At 36.3% G+C, this 17280-nt stretch overlaps 1 protein-coding gene across 5 annotated transcripts in view; it reads left to right on the top strand.

Moving 5' to 3' along the window:
• ADGRA1 (adhesion G protein-coupled receptor A1) overlaps positions 1-17280 on the top strand; it is a 277570-nt gene that overhangs the window by 15230 nt on the left and 245060 nt on the right. The window contains exon 1 of one of the 5 annotated variants that reach the window (XM_083843226.1): positions 11672-17276. The exons of the other annotated variants lie outside the window; for them this stretch is intronic. The gene's annotated coding sequence lies outside the window, so the exon portion shown is untranslated. Of the gene's footprint in view, positions 1-11671; positions 17277-17280 lie in introns of those variants that run through there. 5 annotated transcript variants of the gene reach the window in all.

The following is a 17280-nucleotide window of genomic DNA, read 5'->3' as shown; positions in this document are numbered from 1 at the left end:
AGTTTTAGAGTTTTATCCTGAAACACACTTAAAAGTGAATAGGGAAGGTTATTTTTTTTAGGTTTTACATGGTATAGGATTGAGGAGGCAACAAATTATTAGTTTGGAGTTTCTAAGAAATAAAAAGTAATTCTTCATGCCTCACATATATTACCTGCAGGGCTTTTTGCTGTAGCTTTTGTATCTATGAATCTTTTCTTGACTGCTATCAAAGACAGGACAGTGATCTAAATAGACTTCTGTCTGACCTGTTCCTGATGACTTGATGCTGTTCAGTGTATTTATTCATGATCCAGATGGAAAATGTAAAGTTCTCAGAAGACAGGATCTGGAGGAATGATTACTGCCTGGGGCAGTTCTGTGGAGTAACCAGGATCACTCGGCAAGCAGGACTCAATAGATCAACATTCATTTTAACACGGCCAAGAACATTGTCAGATATCCAGAACAAAGAAAGTAGCTTGCACATGTACATTCCAGAAAGCAGTTCCAGCACTGTGTCACTGAAAAGCAGTTAATTATAATGGTGCATAATTGGTTAAACATCTGTTCCTGGTGTGATATTACTAAAAGTGCACTGATAATATCATCTTGGATCCAAAGCAGGGAATGAAAACCAGAATTAAGGAGTTGGTATTGCTTTTGTTTGCTGCTACTGGAAAAAGAGCCTACTAGAAAAAGTTGTTATATTTTAAAATTTCAAGGATGATTTAAAGACTAGAAAATGTATGCTGTAGTCTTCTCATAAATCTCTTGTTTGAGATTAAAAGGTTATTTGATCATGTCCCATATTTGTTTACAAAGAAGATAGATGTTTGATAAAAATAATTTAATTTGGAAAATGAATGATAAAGTCTTTGAGAGCTCAAACCAAATGCATTTGGTGTAAGAATGCAAGCTGAAATTCAAGTGACAATGATAACCTTTTTGAAGACAAAGAACTGTGGTGGATACTTCCTCCTTTTTTAAATTAAGACTTGGTATTGTAAAAACTCAACAAGAAATTGGGCTCTTGATGGAGCTTGTACTGGGAGAGGTTCTTTATCTGATGTGATTACATTGGTCTCTCCTGGGTGTTAATATAAATAAAATGGTGAATATCTGCTTCTAGACACTGACAGCTACTTACGTGAATGCTACCAAAATGTGATGTAAGTGTTTTAGGGTAGAGGCATAGAGTTACCAAGACAATCTACTTTTTCTGCATGGGAGAAGCTCGCATTCTATTCGTATACTAGTAAATGTGTGACTCTTTTTGTTGTTTAATACAGAAGTAGAATTGCTCTAGTATCAAAATAATTGTTTGTTGACTGTACAGTAGTACACTGTGTATTTGGAAATACTCAGCACTGGAAATTTTCCAGGTGTCATTTGGCTTGACACTGGCAAACATGTTCACCAGGTGGACTTCATCTGTGAATAGTTCTTCTGCTTTGAATTCTGCCAAATACTCTGACTCTAATGTAACTCTTGAGATGTCAAACATGGTGATTTTAATGGTGTTTGTTATTGTTACCCAATTATTTGATTTCCTCATCAATTTTAACCTTTGACACTTTACCTACAAAGTATTGACAACAAAAAAGATGTTCAATAAATATATTAGCTTACGAAGCTGAAATTTAAAAATAATCAGACCGTGTCTTCATGCTTCTGTAATGAACGCTATTTCTGTTTTTCCTGTCTGTTGCTGCCTGTGGGATTTTTATTGGGTGGTGGGTGTTGGTAAAAGGGATGCTGCTAAAAACAGTATCACTCTAAGTCACTTCACAGCAGCTTTATTGCAGAGATGAAAGTCATGAAGAGTTTTGTGATTTGAATATTACTATCCTTTGATCTTTAAGTTTCTCATTAAGTTTAATGTTTCAGTAACTCCCCAGTACCTTGCATTTTAAGTTTAAAGAAAAAAAAGGAAAGAAAAAAGAAAAAGTGATTTTGGTAATTTGGCACTGTTCCTTTTCCTGTGCTAGGAAATGTGACCGTTTAGCCATATTAAAGAATTTCCTCTGTCTTTCATAAGATTTTTTAGAATTTGTAAAAAAAAAAAAAATAGAGTAATATTTTATATATATATATTTTTTAAAGGGTAAACTAATTAGATCCCTGCTTTTTTCACATCACTTTCAATCAAGTTTACAGCAAGTTGGAAAACCTACAGCTGTGGCTTGTCTGTGTAAAATTCATATGATTTAGTTACTGACTGAAATTACAGCTATTTGAAAGAACAAATTAATCACCCTGAAGATGCACTGGTAAAGTCTTACGTAATCTATGATTATTTATGTATTATTGATAGATAATCTATTGTGTAACTGGTATAAGCGTATACATTATATTATGCCAAAACTGTAACCCAAACGAGTAATCCAAGGTATTAGAGGAAAGGAGGAATATTCATGCTGACAATTCTTTAATCACAAATGCTTTCTAACCAGTTAAATTACAGTTGCTTCAATTTGTAAAGTAAAGATATTTGGAGGGGGGTTTATAACACAGCTTTCAGCTTTCTGCTGTGCAGAACATCCCCACTCATTTGGGGATCATCCCCACTCCCCAAATCATTTGGAATTGAATGATAATACAATGCATAGCTTTTTGGGAGCAGGGTTTATGCTTTAAAAAACAACAGCAACAACAAAAGATACTTAAATCGCGTAAAACCAGCAAGCTTTTTTTCTCTTCTGTAACTTAAAACTGACTGACTATAACCGTCTTTTCCCAGACAATGTGCAAACTATTATAAAAGCATTCAACACCAAACTCCTTTGCCAGAATTCAGTAGCAGGAGCTTGAAGCATTTTTATGGCATTCATACTGCAGGCATTAAGGGAAGTTGCTTGTTCCCTGCCTCTGTTCAGGTCTCTTCACCTCATCTGAAGTGTCTCCTGAGTATTAGGATGGGATCTGGTGCTGGTAAAATGCTTGTTGCCCATTTCTGGACATAGGTAGTGTTTTCACAGAAAAAGCCTTTCTGGGTCACATTAGTTTAACGGCACTGTTAATGAAGTCTGTATGTGACAGTTTTATGATACCATGTGTATGATCAAAGATTGTTGGTCTTACTTAATACAGTACATATTTATACAGAATTCTTATGAATTTTTCTTATTGTGATTCTTATTTTCTTATTATGATTCTTATGAAGAATTCATAAAGAATTCTAAGAATTCTTTATGAAGGATTCGTATATAGCCAAATGCCACTGTCAATAAACCTAAACAGCAGCCAAACTGAGAAAATACAAACTGACCATAGCAGGTTGGTGTGCGAGTAGCAAAATTTTTACTCTGAGGATTTTATTATTATTATTTTTTTCCGGAATTGAATTATTTCCAGGACACAACTGTACAATATTTTATTTAGGTGTTTAAGTTATGGGCCTGGTGCGAGTGATAGCTTCAGGTTATCACAGGACTTATGGCAGGAACACAGTGCAGAACATGTTCTGTGTCCTTTCAAGGTGAATAAAATCTCATTTTACTTTTATGAATATGGAAAGGGGAAACTTTTTCACATTACTCTGATAGAAATACTTCAATAGATCCTTTTGTACAAGATGATAGTCTGGTACTAGGTTTATTTTAATCATGCAAGTGAGAGAGATGAATTCCTATTTTATATAGTGAGAAATCAGCACTATGTAACTGAGTATTCAAAATCAAAATCCATATATCTTTAATAATGTTCATTGCTTTACTCTTTTTGAAAGTACTCAAAATACAAATCTTAAGTTATCTAGAAAGACATTTTGTATAGTCTGACAAAAATGCAATACTACAGTATTTGTTTTCTTTTTAGAGTACCCTGGCTGACTTAATTTTAGTATTTACCAGAATTTGTAGTCTGGTTTAGAGCTAAATTTATGCCGTTACCTGTGATATTTGTTGATCTGGGTGTGTAGTTCAAAACAAGTTAAAATCGTGTATTCGTAATAAAATGGTTTTTGGAATAAAAGTCCATATTGTATTTTGAGAGCTTAATCTATCATCCTCATGATAAGATGCATGTTGAAGTTTTTCACAAATGACATTCACTATTTAGGAATATTAAAACAAACAAAGAAAACCTCCAAACACTCTGAGTCAAATATTATCTCTCTAAATTCTTTCATTTTGAAAAGTATGAATTTAAGTTGCAGCATTATTATTTTTGAGAGGACAGAGGAAAAAAGAAAGAAAAATGAGAAGAAGTAATGGTGATGCAGAGCTTGCAGAAAAGCTATAAACTGCTAAACATCATACAGATTCTGATGAATATTATCAATGTAGTGGAATATCATTCAAGTAAGTAATGGATAGTTCTTTAGATGCAGAGGGAAGGCTTAATGATTCATCTTTCAGTCCTATTGCATTGTCATATCTATCTACTACGTTACTACCATTTTATTTATTTTTTCATTACAGTAATACAAAGAAGAACCATTAGGCTGGGTTTCTTGAATGTGTTGTAAAGGACACGGCAAAGAATTTATTCTCTTTATGCCTAAGAAGTCATAGGTAACGTGTTAAAATGGCAATGGTGCCTGATGTGCTTAATCTGTAGGGCTGGTGGCAGAAGTGGGAAAAGGGCTTTAAGGGTGGTCTGTTTTCACAGCTTTTTGGTGTTTCCAAGAAGTTCTGTCAAGCTCAGAAGCTGAGCAATGTGCAAGTAGATTAACTGAGCATCTGCTGTGCTTTTACCTGGACTTTCATCTGATATCCCCTGGAAGACAGAAGGATGGGGGTGCTGGTGTCCAGAATGAAGTAATTCCTTGCCCTCACCACTATGTAAAATATATAAGCTTGAGGGCAAGCTTTATGAAGCTTGAGGGCAAGAAGGTACAGTGCTTCAGTCTGTCTGGAAATCTGGTATGAGGAAGAGAGAAAACTCTGTCTGCTTGCGATTACCAGGTCCTGAACAGCCCAGCAGCAGGAGTGGCTGTGAGCAGGTGTGGGACATTTTTGCAGGGCTTCTGTGCAGGCAGCATTGTGGCTGTGTGGAGTGAAATAGTTGGTGCTGAGGACTGGATGTCTGTCCCATGAAGGTTTGGTTATCACTTTGGAGTAGTAAGTGCTGCTGTGGATCTCCTTTACACGTATTTTGGGTGCAAGCAAGTGTGTGTTTGTGTTTAATTTCAGACTAACGCTAGTCTGGTCACGCAGGCCGAATGCTCCTTGCCTTCTGAAAGGCATTAGGTGCATTCCTGGATCTGAGCCTGAACTTGATTTCATCTGCAATAAATCCCATCAGTGTGCTCTCAGGCTGTTTTGCGCTGCAAACCAAAGCACAGAAGTGGGGATGAGCAGGAGGAGGAGATTCCCTTCAAAGTGTGTTCATATCCTGAACTCAAACACCAGTGTGGGCAAACCAGGGGTGGCAAGAAAAGACTCCTGAAAGACCAGAAGGAATAGTGCAGATTTTGATGCAAGTCAAACTCACTGAATTTCCAAAAACCCAAAAAACACACAAAAAACCCACAAACAAACAAAAACCACACACACACACACACACACACACACACACACACACAAAAAAGAAAACCACCAACAAAAACAAACCTACACACCCAAATCCTTACTGACTGTGTGGAAAAAACGGCCAAATGGTCATTGACCTCTGGACCATCTAATGACTGCTAGATTAAAATCCCATTTATTTCTGTTCTGTCATAGTCAAAAGACTGTTGAGCTTTCTTTTGGGAGCAAACCACAAGGAGAAAGACTAGGGAGATCTTCCCAGCTCTGGGCAACTCACAGCCCTGTTGCACATACTTGAAAATTACTTGGCGTAGTTTTATATAATACTTCAGAAATTCAGAGATTCCACTTTATTTCTGCACACAAATTTGCTCAGAGATCTTGACAGGCTGTGTAGTATTTTTGTGCATCTCTGGTCATGTCTCTGGTTTGTGACATGACTGAGCTCATGAAAGTGAAGTAATCATATGCCTTGCAAGTGCCTGGGATAAACTGATTCTGGATATTTGCTAGGATCAGTTCTGAAATGTTTACTGAAACCTTTTGTAAGCATAATATGAAGTAATGGCACTGAGTGTTTAAAAATCAGCTGATTTGTTTTTGTTTTCCATATGGACAGAGCATTTTTAAATGATCAAGTTATTTGAAAAGGGAAGGAACTAGCTCTATTTTCAAAATGCTTCATTTCTTGTAACATTACCGTTTCCTGTTACTCTTCAGCTGATGACCAAGACACTTAATAAATTAAAAGGCTGAATACAAAGGATAAGAGTATGGAAGAGCAAGACAAGAAACTGGCTAAGCACAGCTGTTACACAGGCCATCTGACAACCTTCTGACTGAAAATTAGTGCATTCTCAGGACAGATTGATTTGTTTTACCTTGATTTAACAGAGTGAGTTTTAATTGTAACATCATGTTATATCAGATACAAGATACGTGGAGTATTTGAACAGACACATATAGGTTAAACATCCTTCTGTTAAGAAATTATTGTAACCAGCATTATACCATCAGAGAATTCAAGACTCGTGCTGCTGCAGGTCATAATTCAGGATTTTAGTATTATCCTGGTGCTTAGGGACATAGTTTAGTGGGGTGATATTGATAGTAAGGTGATGGTTGGACCAGATGATCTTGGAGGTCTCTTCCAACCTTAATGACTCTATGATCCTATGTTTGAACCATTGGCAGTAACTCAGAGCTGACTTTCAAAAGTCACTGTTGCTCTCTCAGGTGTTGCCTGCAGGGCACCACTGAGGTAGGTCCTTTTCCTTTAGGGTTGCATGTTCCAAATGGATAATCTTTAAATAAATACATTCATTTTCAAGTTGGTGTAAGATGCTTTTCTTGTGAAATTTCATTATCTAGGAAGGGGAGCTGATGTATTTCTGCTTCTATGCTTCCAAAGGAATCTGAAATTCAGAGGCAATAGAAGGAAAGTACTTCCCCCCTCCTTCTCCTTTTCCACTGGAGTGCTTTCAGAGGAAACTTTGTGCACTTCCAGATGGTCTTTAGCTATAGCTGGCACCAGCCCTTGTAAGCCTGGCTTACTTCCTACAACAGTCAATCAAAGTGTAAAACTGCCAGCTACAGGTAACTAGACATTACAATCTGTGTTGTTACCACTGTGCTGATTTTAATGTAAAATAGGGCTTTACAGATACATTAGAAACTAAACTGAACTTCACATATGGAGAGTGGTTGTTATGTTCTGGTGGTGTTTGGATTGCAGGCCTTCCCTAAGTCTGTTTAAAAACTGTCCAGCACCGACAGCCCTGTTGCTGATAAACCTCCCAGCTGTCACGCCAAAGTTGCTCAGCTTAATCAACAACCTGTTTTCCTTTCTCTTTTCTCTGGCTCCTGAGGATTTTCTCAAGACCCGGCCTAGAAGTAGCAACCATGGCAGTGTAATGGCTGCTGTGGCCTGATTTTTTTTTTTTTTTTCCTTTCAGGAATGTCATGTGCTTGCTAGCCGATCATTCTTGTCTTATGCTCAGTCACTGGCGGAAAAAGGAGCTTCGGTAGGGCTTCGGGTCCTCTTTGGTTGGTTTGAGAAGTCCATTACTGACTGGATCCAAGCTGGAATCCAAACTGGAAACAGCAGCCTCCTTCAGGGTGGCCACTCTTGTGTCCATGTTTTGATCTGGAGACAGAGATTTTTGTGAGGAAATAAGAGTATGACAGCAATATCTTTGGATGGTCAGCTATGTATTGAAAATAACAGGCATAGTTCTCAGTGCCAGTTAAGACTAAGAATGTGATGGCTATAAGCAAATACTGTACCAGTATGCTATGATGATTGGCCTGTTTCTGTATGAAAATCCACTGCCATCATTTATTGGTAAAATACTGTGAAATACCTTTGGATTTCATAAATTATCTGAGAAGTAGGAGGGCTGGCTTTTGGGGGTAAGGGGGCTTATGTTTGCTGGCTGCTGGATTGCCATATTGGCTCAACATGGTTCTGACATTGCCTGCCAGCCTGTCCTTTTATCCCATGAATGAGTTGCTTGGTACAAGGTATTTGGTAGACTTTGAAGGTAATGCAGGAGAATTAAGTCATCAAATACATGCAAATTGCTGTAATAATATTTTGAAAATCTGGAGACCAGAAAAAAATGATTCCCCAGAAGGAAGACGACAATTCCAACATATTAACCCTCAAAGAAAAGTTTCAAGCTGAAGTGTAAAAATATAAGAAACCTCTTGGATGTTGGCATAATCAAAATTATCTTGAAATTTATTCCAATACAGTTGTAAGAAGAGGGATTTGGACTTTTTGTGTTAGGAGGGAGGAGAATGAAATGAAGGATATGTTTTAAAATACTTTAGTGACAGGGCTGTTTCTTAACATTTACGAGCCATTATCATAAATCATATTATTTTTGATACTTTTATTAGATGTTTATCCACTGAACCCAGAAAAAGTGTTTAATTTCTTTTTTTTTTTTTCTTTTTTTTTTTGTTAGGATAGGATAGGGACAAAAACCAGTAGCGTACTGGGAGGGGAATATTATCCTTGGCAGGCATCAGGATTGCAGGATTTGGTCTACGCTTGGTATTCTTAAACTCTGCTCACATTTTGCACAAATGACTGCTAATGAGAAATCACTACTGGCTGTTAGGCACTCCTGAATTTTAAAACAAACCAAAACAACATTTTCTTATATGCAAATTTTGGAATATAACAATATTTCTCTTCTTAAAAACAATAACGTCTCCCTTAAAATATTTTTACTTAAGGAACTAGAAAAGACAAGCTTCCATTTCTCTTTTTCTATGCTGCAGTAATGTTTTGGAGTTCTGAACAACAACAAAAAACATTGTAAAGGAGGAGAAATTAAGCAAGTAAAATTTAAGTATGGCACAAATCTCACCTATGAAAGTAATATTATTTAGACAAAGTTTACCACTGCAGTATATATTAAAGAAAAACAACAACAAATAAAAAAAAATCTTAGACAAAGTTCTTTCATTAAAATAGAAATACCTAAATGAAGCAGAAGCAGTAAAGTTAGTTAATCTGAAAGACAAATTTGAAATTGCTAAAACCAACTAATACTTATATAAACTGTATTTGAATGCAGGGACAGAAATTGTCAATGAAAGTAATATAATTTCCTTTAAAAGGAAATTTGGAAAAGGAAATGTAGATTGAGAAAATCTGTTTACAGTAATTCCTACCTTTGTTTTTTGGTGCTGTTTATTGCCAAAAGCAATCAGAAGTGTATTTTAAATGTGAGCAAAATGCAGGAAAACCTTCATGAATGCTGATAAAAGTAGTTAGCTTATGCTGCTATAGTTGTTTTGATAATTTGCTAAATGTTGACATGTTAAACAAAGTTCATACCCTTTTTATTTATTGGTGCATGTCAGCTTCTGTTTTAATGTAGTGTAGGCTCAGGACAATATATGCAGGGTAATATTTATTTTTATTTTTGGCAGGTTCAGGTTGGCTGCACATTTTGTTATTTTACTTTTTCCTTCCATCCACTTCCCTTAAGTCAGGAACCATAGTTTCCTGTAATGTGGTTTTCAGATATTCTCTAAGGAAATTGAATTTCTAGATTCAAAAGCTGCCCATCTCAAGTTCAAGAGCTCTTCTTTCTTCTTGAAAACAATTTATGAAACTATATAGCTTAAGAAAATTTTAATCAGTCTCATGAAAGTTCTTTCTTTTTAAACATAGTAGGAAAGCTAAAGGAGTTTAAAGATAAAGGCACATTGTTAAAGGTTAGAAAACTGTCTTGAAGGTTCATAATAACACCATAGGATTTAGGAATTTAAATTCCTTTTATTATAGAATCAAAACCACCCCTAAGCATATAAAATACTTTGCCTAGTTTGCAGACTTAACATTCCAAAGCAGTATGGCCAAGAGCTCTGCTTTTATTTTGAGCTTATGGAACTATTAGGAGCTCAGTAGCCTTCTCTGGGGAGTAGAGTGAATGTTGTAAAGTACCAAGTCCAGTTGGAAACCAAGCTTAGTGTATTTTTTTAAGTTATGCCGCATGTTAGAAAGTAAGATATGGGAATTTTCAGTTGTTTAAGTGATAATTCATTTGGGAATGAATGAGGCTAGTGGTGGTTTGCGTTGATTTTTGCTGCTCATTCTCCTTGAAACTGTGCAGCTACAAAATAATGCAATATAAACTATTCAGCAAGAAATTGTACTAATATTATGAGTGTTATATGCCTTGGGCTAATGCAGCTTATAAAATCTTGTAGCAAGCTTAAGGAAATATAAATGAAATAATAGTGCGTCCACTAGGCAAGCTTGTTGTTAGAGACTCGGTCATTTAAGTCATATTCAAGCTAAATAAGAAATCTGTTAATCTTATTCTTGCATACCTCTCAAAGCCCACAATCATTTTGTATATATTTTTAAAAAATTATGTAATAAATTACTACCTAAAATGTGTAACTGCTGACTAGTCAGTGGTTAGTTGATGATTTACAGATGGGAGTGAGATGATCCAGATTGTAGGCCAAAGAGCTTTTTATAGTTCTGGTATATCATTTGTATAAAATTACAACCATGATGCTTTAGAAGAGGGGAGATCAAGTAGTTAAAGTGCGTTACCTCTTGTTAGGTTACTTACCCCAGATCTGTTCCTTATTCGAGTATGGTGAACACCGTGAAACTTGCTGGGGGATTCATTGCAACCTCTCTTTGTCAGGCATTTCTGAAATCTAAAAAGCGCGAGGGAGTGGAAAAAAGTGAATTCACTTTTATAAATTCAATCTGATCCAGTTAAGTATTTGCCTCAGTCATTTGCCCATTACACAAGGATGTTGTGCAGTTTGCTGCCTTTGTCTTGGATCTTCTCCTCATTCCTTCTTTTGTCTCTGTCTGTAGACCAGGATCTCTCTTCCACACTGTAGTTCAGGTAGTGATAGACTTCAGTTGTTGAACCAAGGGAAGGCAAGAGATTATTCTGATAATAGTTTCTAAGGCACATACATTGATACTCTGTGTTGGTAAAACAGGTACTCTCTGAGAATAGTGTAGCTCTTTACAAAGAGTTAATTTTGGTGAACAGCTGCTTAGAAATGTGAAAAAGCCTTCTAGATTTCAGTGCGACTTGCACTGCTTCTCAGTGCTACTCAAAATGGGTAAGAGTGGTGGACTCAAGTATTCAATCAGTGTAATTCAACATGAATGGAGGTGGCAGGAAGTATGGAGTCATTTCTCTTGTAGTTGTTAAACCTCTATTAAAATTACTGCTTTGATTCTCTGAAGGTACAAAAGCAGAAATAATACCTAAAATAAATGAGATGTCTTAAAGTGACAAATACCAAAGTACAATGTATGGACTATCCCTACCATTGTTGATTTACATTCGCAAGCAAGGAAATGTTCAACTTGAGTTGCTTGCTATTTAATAATGTTACTAGCTTTATAAATATGTAATATAGAAATAACTTGAAGAAAAGAGTTCTCTCTCCAAGTTTGGTATTGGTATATGAATATTGGTATTTGGTATATGAAAAGCACTAGTCCATTATAGAAGGGGAATAGGTGTTCGTGATGAAATCTATAAAGTCTTGAAGGTGTGTGTAATGCTCTGTCAGGCAGTGTCAACAGCACTTTGAATAGTTTTTATGTTTTGTTGACATTCTCCAAATGAGATTCATATTTGACTACTTTACTCAGTTCAACTCTAGAGTATTTCAGGAAGTTGTTACGCATTAATTTTATGCTTTGATTGGGGGGGGGGGGATTTTTTTTTTTTTACTTCTTGAAAGTTGAACTAGAACAGATGCTATGGTTTTCAAGGCATCTGATTTCAGGCTCCAGTGCTAGCACTAGGTCCTTAAAATTCTGAAATCATCTTTAGAAAATAGTCTTTGAAAGGTTTACAAGAGTAACCATCTTATTTTGGAGTACAAGCCATAACTGCAAATGCAATTTCATCTACATTTAAGATAAATATGCGGTCACACAAACCATAGTAATGGTGATTTATCACAGCTGTAAAAGGTCGGTACAAGCTCAAAGCCTTATCCAATGCTGAATGTTTTCATAAGACTTATTGCCAAGGTAGCTATAGAGGGGCTTTTTGTTTATAGTATCACAGATGATTTAGTTGATCAGAATGAGAGCAAGGTGGCAATTTATAATTGACAAATTGAGCAACAGTTTTTCGATCAGACAGTATTAAGTGCAGATGAAAGTTCAATGAATGCCACTACAGTTTTTCGTAGCTTTTGGTGGCCAAGCATCTACATAAAAGTTACTGTTAGGATTTCACCAAGATAAAACTTTTTTAACCCTTCCTGGGCCAATTCCAAATGTAACTACTACAGTGAGCTGTTGTGAGTAGTGAATGAAAGTACTTGTCATTAGCTGGGGTCACTTGTCATCTTAATCTTCAGAATGGCTGTAAATTTTCCACCTTGTGCCCTTCAAATATGTGGAGAGATTATCTGTGAAGAAATGTTGACAGTCAAAATCTTCCTTTCAAACTAAAGTGCTTGAAGAATTCTGTAAAAATGCCACTGAGTCCAGCAAAATTTTTTATTTATCTCCTACAATGAAAAGGGAGCTGAAAGTATAGCAGGCATCTGACACCTTGATGGAGTTCTTTAGCTGCATTCTCAGGCAGGATTTGTTTGCTGCTGCCTTAAAATTTATAATGAACTGTGTGGATCAGCAAACAGATTTTCTTGTACTGGTTTTTAGGTCTTTGGGTACACAGCATCTGCTAAGTGGAAGAGATTTCAGGCTTTACAGCTTGACTTTGCAAAGTCAATACTTCTTGGGTGGTGTTCCAATTCTTTTTAATTTTGTCTGCTCAAATTATGTTAAGCTATCTCAGAATTTCTGTCAAATCATACTGGTTACAATTAGAGAATGCTGCTTTAAAGCTCAGTTGGATATTCCTCAGTGTTCGGCAGCATAGAGCAGATACTGGTTTTCCAAAGAGGCCTGAAAAACACTTGTTCTCTGACTTTAACAGCAATATGATCTGGCACAGTATCTATGAAGATAACCATACTTAGTGTAACAGTTTTTAAAGGCACTGATGTGGCCTGTCTGTAACTTAATGCTGACAAAACTCACAATGGCCATTACCCTATCTAGGATTGCCGATGCTTGCTGAAATGATGTTTCCAGTTTTTATTGTGGCATATTATTCTCTGCAGGGTATTACCTGAGCATATCCCTACGTCTATCTCTTACGAAGGTAGTTAATTTTTGTGTCAGATGGTGGGGTACCGACAGAATGAAATCAGCCTTTGCTCTGAGATTTTCTGTTTCCTAAGGATGCTGTTCAGAAGAGTACTTTGCCTTCCAGCACTGGGGCATCAGATCTCCCTGGAAGGAACCACCACTCTCCCTGCCTTTCTCTTCAGACATGTCATTGCTGACATAAAGTTTCAGTTGCACTTCACACTAAAAAAAGAAAACCACCATGAAAGCTTTCACAGAGAGATTAGCTGGGTCTTCACTGAAACAGAACTGGTTTAATTTGAATCTTTAAAATGAACATCTGAATATGTTTTGGTTTCTGTATGCAGTGATTTAACAAGAAGCTCAGTCTTAGGGGTGAAATTAGCTTTGCCCTAAACAAGTGCAGCTGAACTTGTCTTAAGCTTTCCTATGTTGGCTCAGACATCTTAGCTAATTCTTGCTCACAATTTTTGCTCTTGTGGTAATTCTCAGCTATATAATTCTCATTCAACCTAACACTCAGGTTGAAGTCAGTGAAGTGGGAAGGAGAGTCGCTTGCTCAGAGCTTCAGTCTGAAACACCGGAAATTTGATTTTGTTGCCAACTCAGCCACAAGTCCAAAACCGCACAAATAATTCTCTTTCTGGTAGTTTAATTCACTGTCTGTGAAATAATACTTACAGAAATGGCTGTAATTTTAAGGGCAAAGCATACTCAGATGAGCTTTATAAGACAATACACAATATCGCTTACAGTGTTAGGGTCTTGATGAAGACCATCTCACTTTTTTGCTTCTGTGACACCATTCTGGGTTTTGTCTTTGATCATAAAGACTGTGTGAATGTTTATATATTTTTGTTTCCATTATTCTTTTACTTGCATTTTAACTGTGTTTGATGGCTATGTTATTTTGCACTGGGAGTGAGAGAGCTTGAAATCTTGTGTTTATTCATGTCCTGTGTGCTTATCCGGATAGATTATTGCAAAATAAAAGCAGTACCAGTTCCATTCTGCTAGTGAGAGAAGGCTTGGCAATGAAAAATGACCTTTGACATTCAACATCATTCACTTTGCCATTTTAAATATCTGAAAATCTGTTTCCTGAAAGAATACTAAGAAAATACTGTTGGACAAGTAAAATACCTTCCAGAGTAAGTAATGATATGTTTATATATCCTCTAGTTTGCATTATAAAAGAGAACACAAGAAGATACTGCCTTTCACTTTTCTGCAACTCCCTTTTGGCTCTGATTAAATGAAACCAGTTTAGCTTAGCACATACAAAGAACGTTCTTCTACGTATAGCATGATAACCGTCTTCCGATGCACATATGTATCACAATAGATAGCTGTTATGCTGTTTGTTGCTGTAGATGCAAGAAACATCAAAAACAATTTTAAACTCCAGCAATCTTGGCTCTGCTGAATTCCGTAATAATGTCTGAACACCTACACAGTAGTGGCTGAAAAGTAAAACACTTCCTCTCTTGGAGTGATTGGTCTGTCAAAGGAACGTTTCTGAACTGTGCATCTCCAAAGTGTCAATGAAATGAAGTAAATTTACAAATGGAGTCTTTGTAGATAGAAGTTTCAACTGTAAAAATAGCATCTAGGAAATCTATTTCCTATTTATGTAATATAGGATTTTAAAGTTCTGGCTGTACAGAGTGTCTGATTATTCAGCAGCAATTGTATAGCCTTTAGTTAAGATGTGCTTCAGAGTTAACACTCCAGATATTTTGCTGTGAGAAGTGCCCTTTGGGAACCATGGGCACTCAAAACTCATCTGCTTCATGAGATCCTCAGATCTTTACTCTGGTTCTGACTTCTGCTACCTTGAGAAAGCTCCAAGTGAGTGTGAAAGTTCTGTTGATGTGGACTCAGCCATCAGCAGCTCCCAGGTGGTTTTCCAATTCCATATACTGGGCTTTGCCCAGTTTGCCTTCTGCTGCTCACCCGCTCTCCCAGCCTCGACTTCCTTCCCTTTGCAAAGACGTGGCGATTCTGGTGAGGTCCGGAGGAAGTGAATGGAGGGGACTTCAGGGGTCACTGCCTGCTCCCTCCTGCAGCAGGGAGGTACATAGCTCCCTTGATATTTCAGGCAAATATTTTTATTTCAGGGTTCCAAGCTCTTTTCTTGGTATGCATTTACGGTGTTAGAGTTTGAAGGGGGGAAAAAGACATTACTGCCAAATTTTTGTATTCCGAAGTCATGAGTCAGGATTTAAAAAACAAAAATAACCACAAACCTTTTATTCTAAGGATTCATCTATTTAACTAGCCATTGTTGAACTCTGTGGTGCACTTAGGTCAGCTTTTTGAGCTTTTATTTTTGCATCTGCAATAACTGGAAACTTTCTGATTTAAAGACAGTTAAAACAGACAACCAGAATTCTCAGATGGAGATGGAGATTAAAAAGCGCCAAATCCCTCCAAAACTTCATTTCCAGACTTGTCATTTTGAAGCAAGATATATTTCATATATATAAAAACATTTTTTAAAATGAGTGGAAAAGAAAATTTGAGAATGAAAGTCTTTAATTTGTATCAGACATTTTTTTATTACGATTAGAATAAGTAGGCAATGCCAGTAGAACTTGTACTTTTACATAAATTCTCTATATTAGGTTTTCTGTTACATTTTTGAAAAAGTTTACCTTTGAAAATGAAATTGCTTTTACCTAATCTTTAATACATGTCATTCAGTCAGCTCTGCGGATGAGGTTTTTTGATAAGTTTTATCTGTCCTGTGGCATTTATTTAAACTAATTTGAGCTAATCTCTCAATCTTTGTGAGTGCTTTCCTGCAGTTCTATAAGAATTTGGAGTCTGACAGAAGATAAGTAAACAAATTTTAGAGAAAGGATCCCAACTAGCAAGGAATACTGAAGGTAGCTAAATTCAATAAAGAAACCGCAACAGCAATAGATATGTAAATGAAGTTTGAAGAAAAATGATCATATTTACCCTCTCTTTAGTCTTTATAATACCATAGTGTGAGGGGAAACCTTATTGAAAAGACTTCAAAATATTCCAGTTTAATGTCACAAGTGTTATTTCATAATTCAGAGAGTGGATGTTACAAACTTTTCCTTCTAATCCTGATTTTTATTTATTTTTATTTATTTATTCTATCTGTCTGGCTCTTGTCAGCCTTTAAGAAATATTTTGTGTTTTCAGTCTAAATCCATTGAAGGGACATCTACTAGTGATTTGCTGTCTTAAATAGTGTATGTTGGCCATCTTATATGCTAACACTATGTGCACACTGTGTCTTTGACGGATGATGTAACTTCCATACCTTCTGCTACACCGGAGTGTCTGTTACTCTAACAGTGTCTTGAACGCAAAATGAATACCTGAGCTATTTATTTGAGGAGTTTTTTAAGGACCTTCTCATTTTTTGTCATTCTGCTTCATTTCAGACAGGTCACACTGCTTTCCTAAATAAAGAACACTTCTGGAGCAGTTTAATAAATAGCTGATTAATTGTATGTGTACTGGACCAGTCTTAATCTTAGTTTCCATGAGATATTTTTCTTCATTAGTACTCACATATCTGTATCTGCTCTGCCCCTTCTATTTTATTTTCTGCTTTTTGTTTCTTCTCTTCTTCCTGTGGACATTATCTGTTTTTATGGAAATGAATAAGTGCTACTGGTCTCACTACTGGTCTCACTCTCTTATAAATATATAGCAAATAGCAATTTCTCTTCATGTCATTTCAGGCACCCCTAAAAGGTGCTATCACTTTCATTATTTATTGAAGGTTCTGAAGACGCTTCTGAAAAATGAATAATTTTTTTTTTTTTTTTTTTGTAGGGAGACTTTAAAAAACACTAAAATAAATGAATAGGCAAACCATTAGCAATAATGGAGCTTCGTTTAACAGCTGTGATAGCTTCAGGACATGATTCCCTACAAAGGCTTTGGAATTCCTTGTGGATATTGCTGCCAGAGTTTATTATTGTAAAAGTGATGCAGTCAGCTACAGATACTGTAGAACTAGATGTATTAGGAGCCATTTGTCAGAAATGCACTCTGGGAGGTAATGTTGAATACTTGCAATCAAGTATCAAAAAAAGGTGGTTGAATGAACTGAACTCTGACTAATATAAAAGAAACAAAGACAAAGCAAGGTAG

The sequence above is a fragment of the Anser anser genome (assembly GCF_964211835.1).
Source record: "Anser anser genome assembly, chromosome: 7".
Lineage (NCBI taxonomy): Eukaryota > Metazoa > Chordata > Aves > Anseriformes > Anatidae > Anser > Anser anser.
The sequence above is the reverse complement of the archived record's forward strand: the minus strand, read 5'-3'. Positions and strand labels throughout refer to the sequence as shown.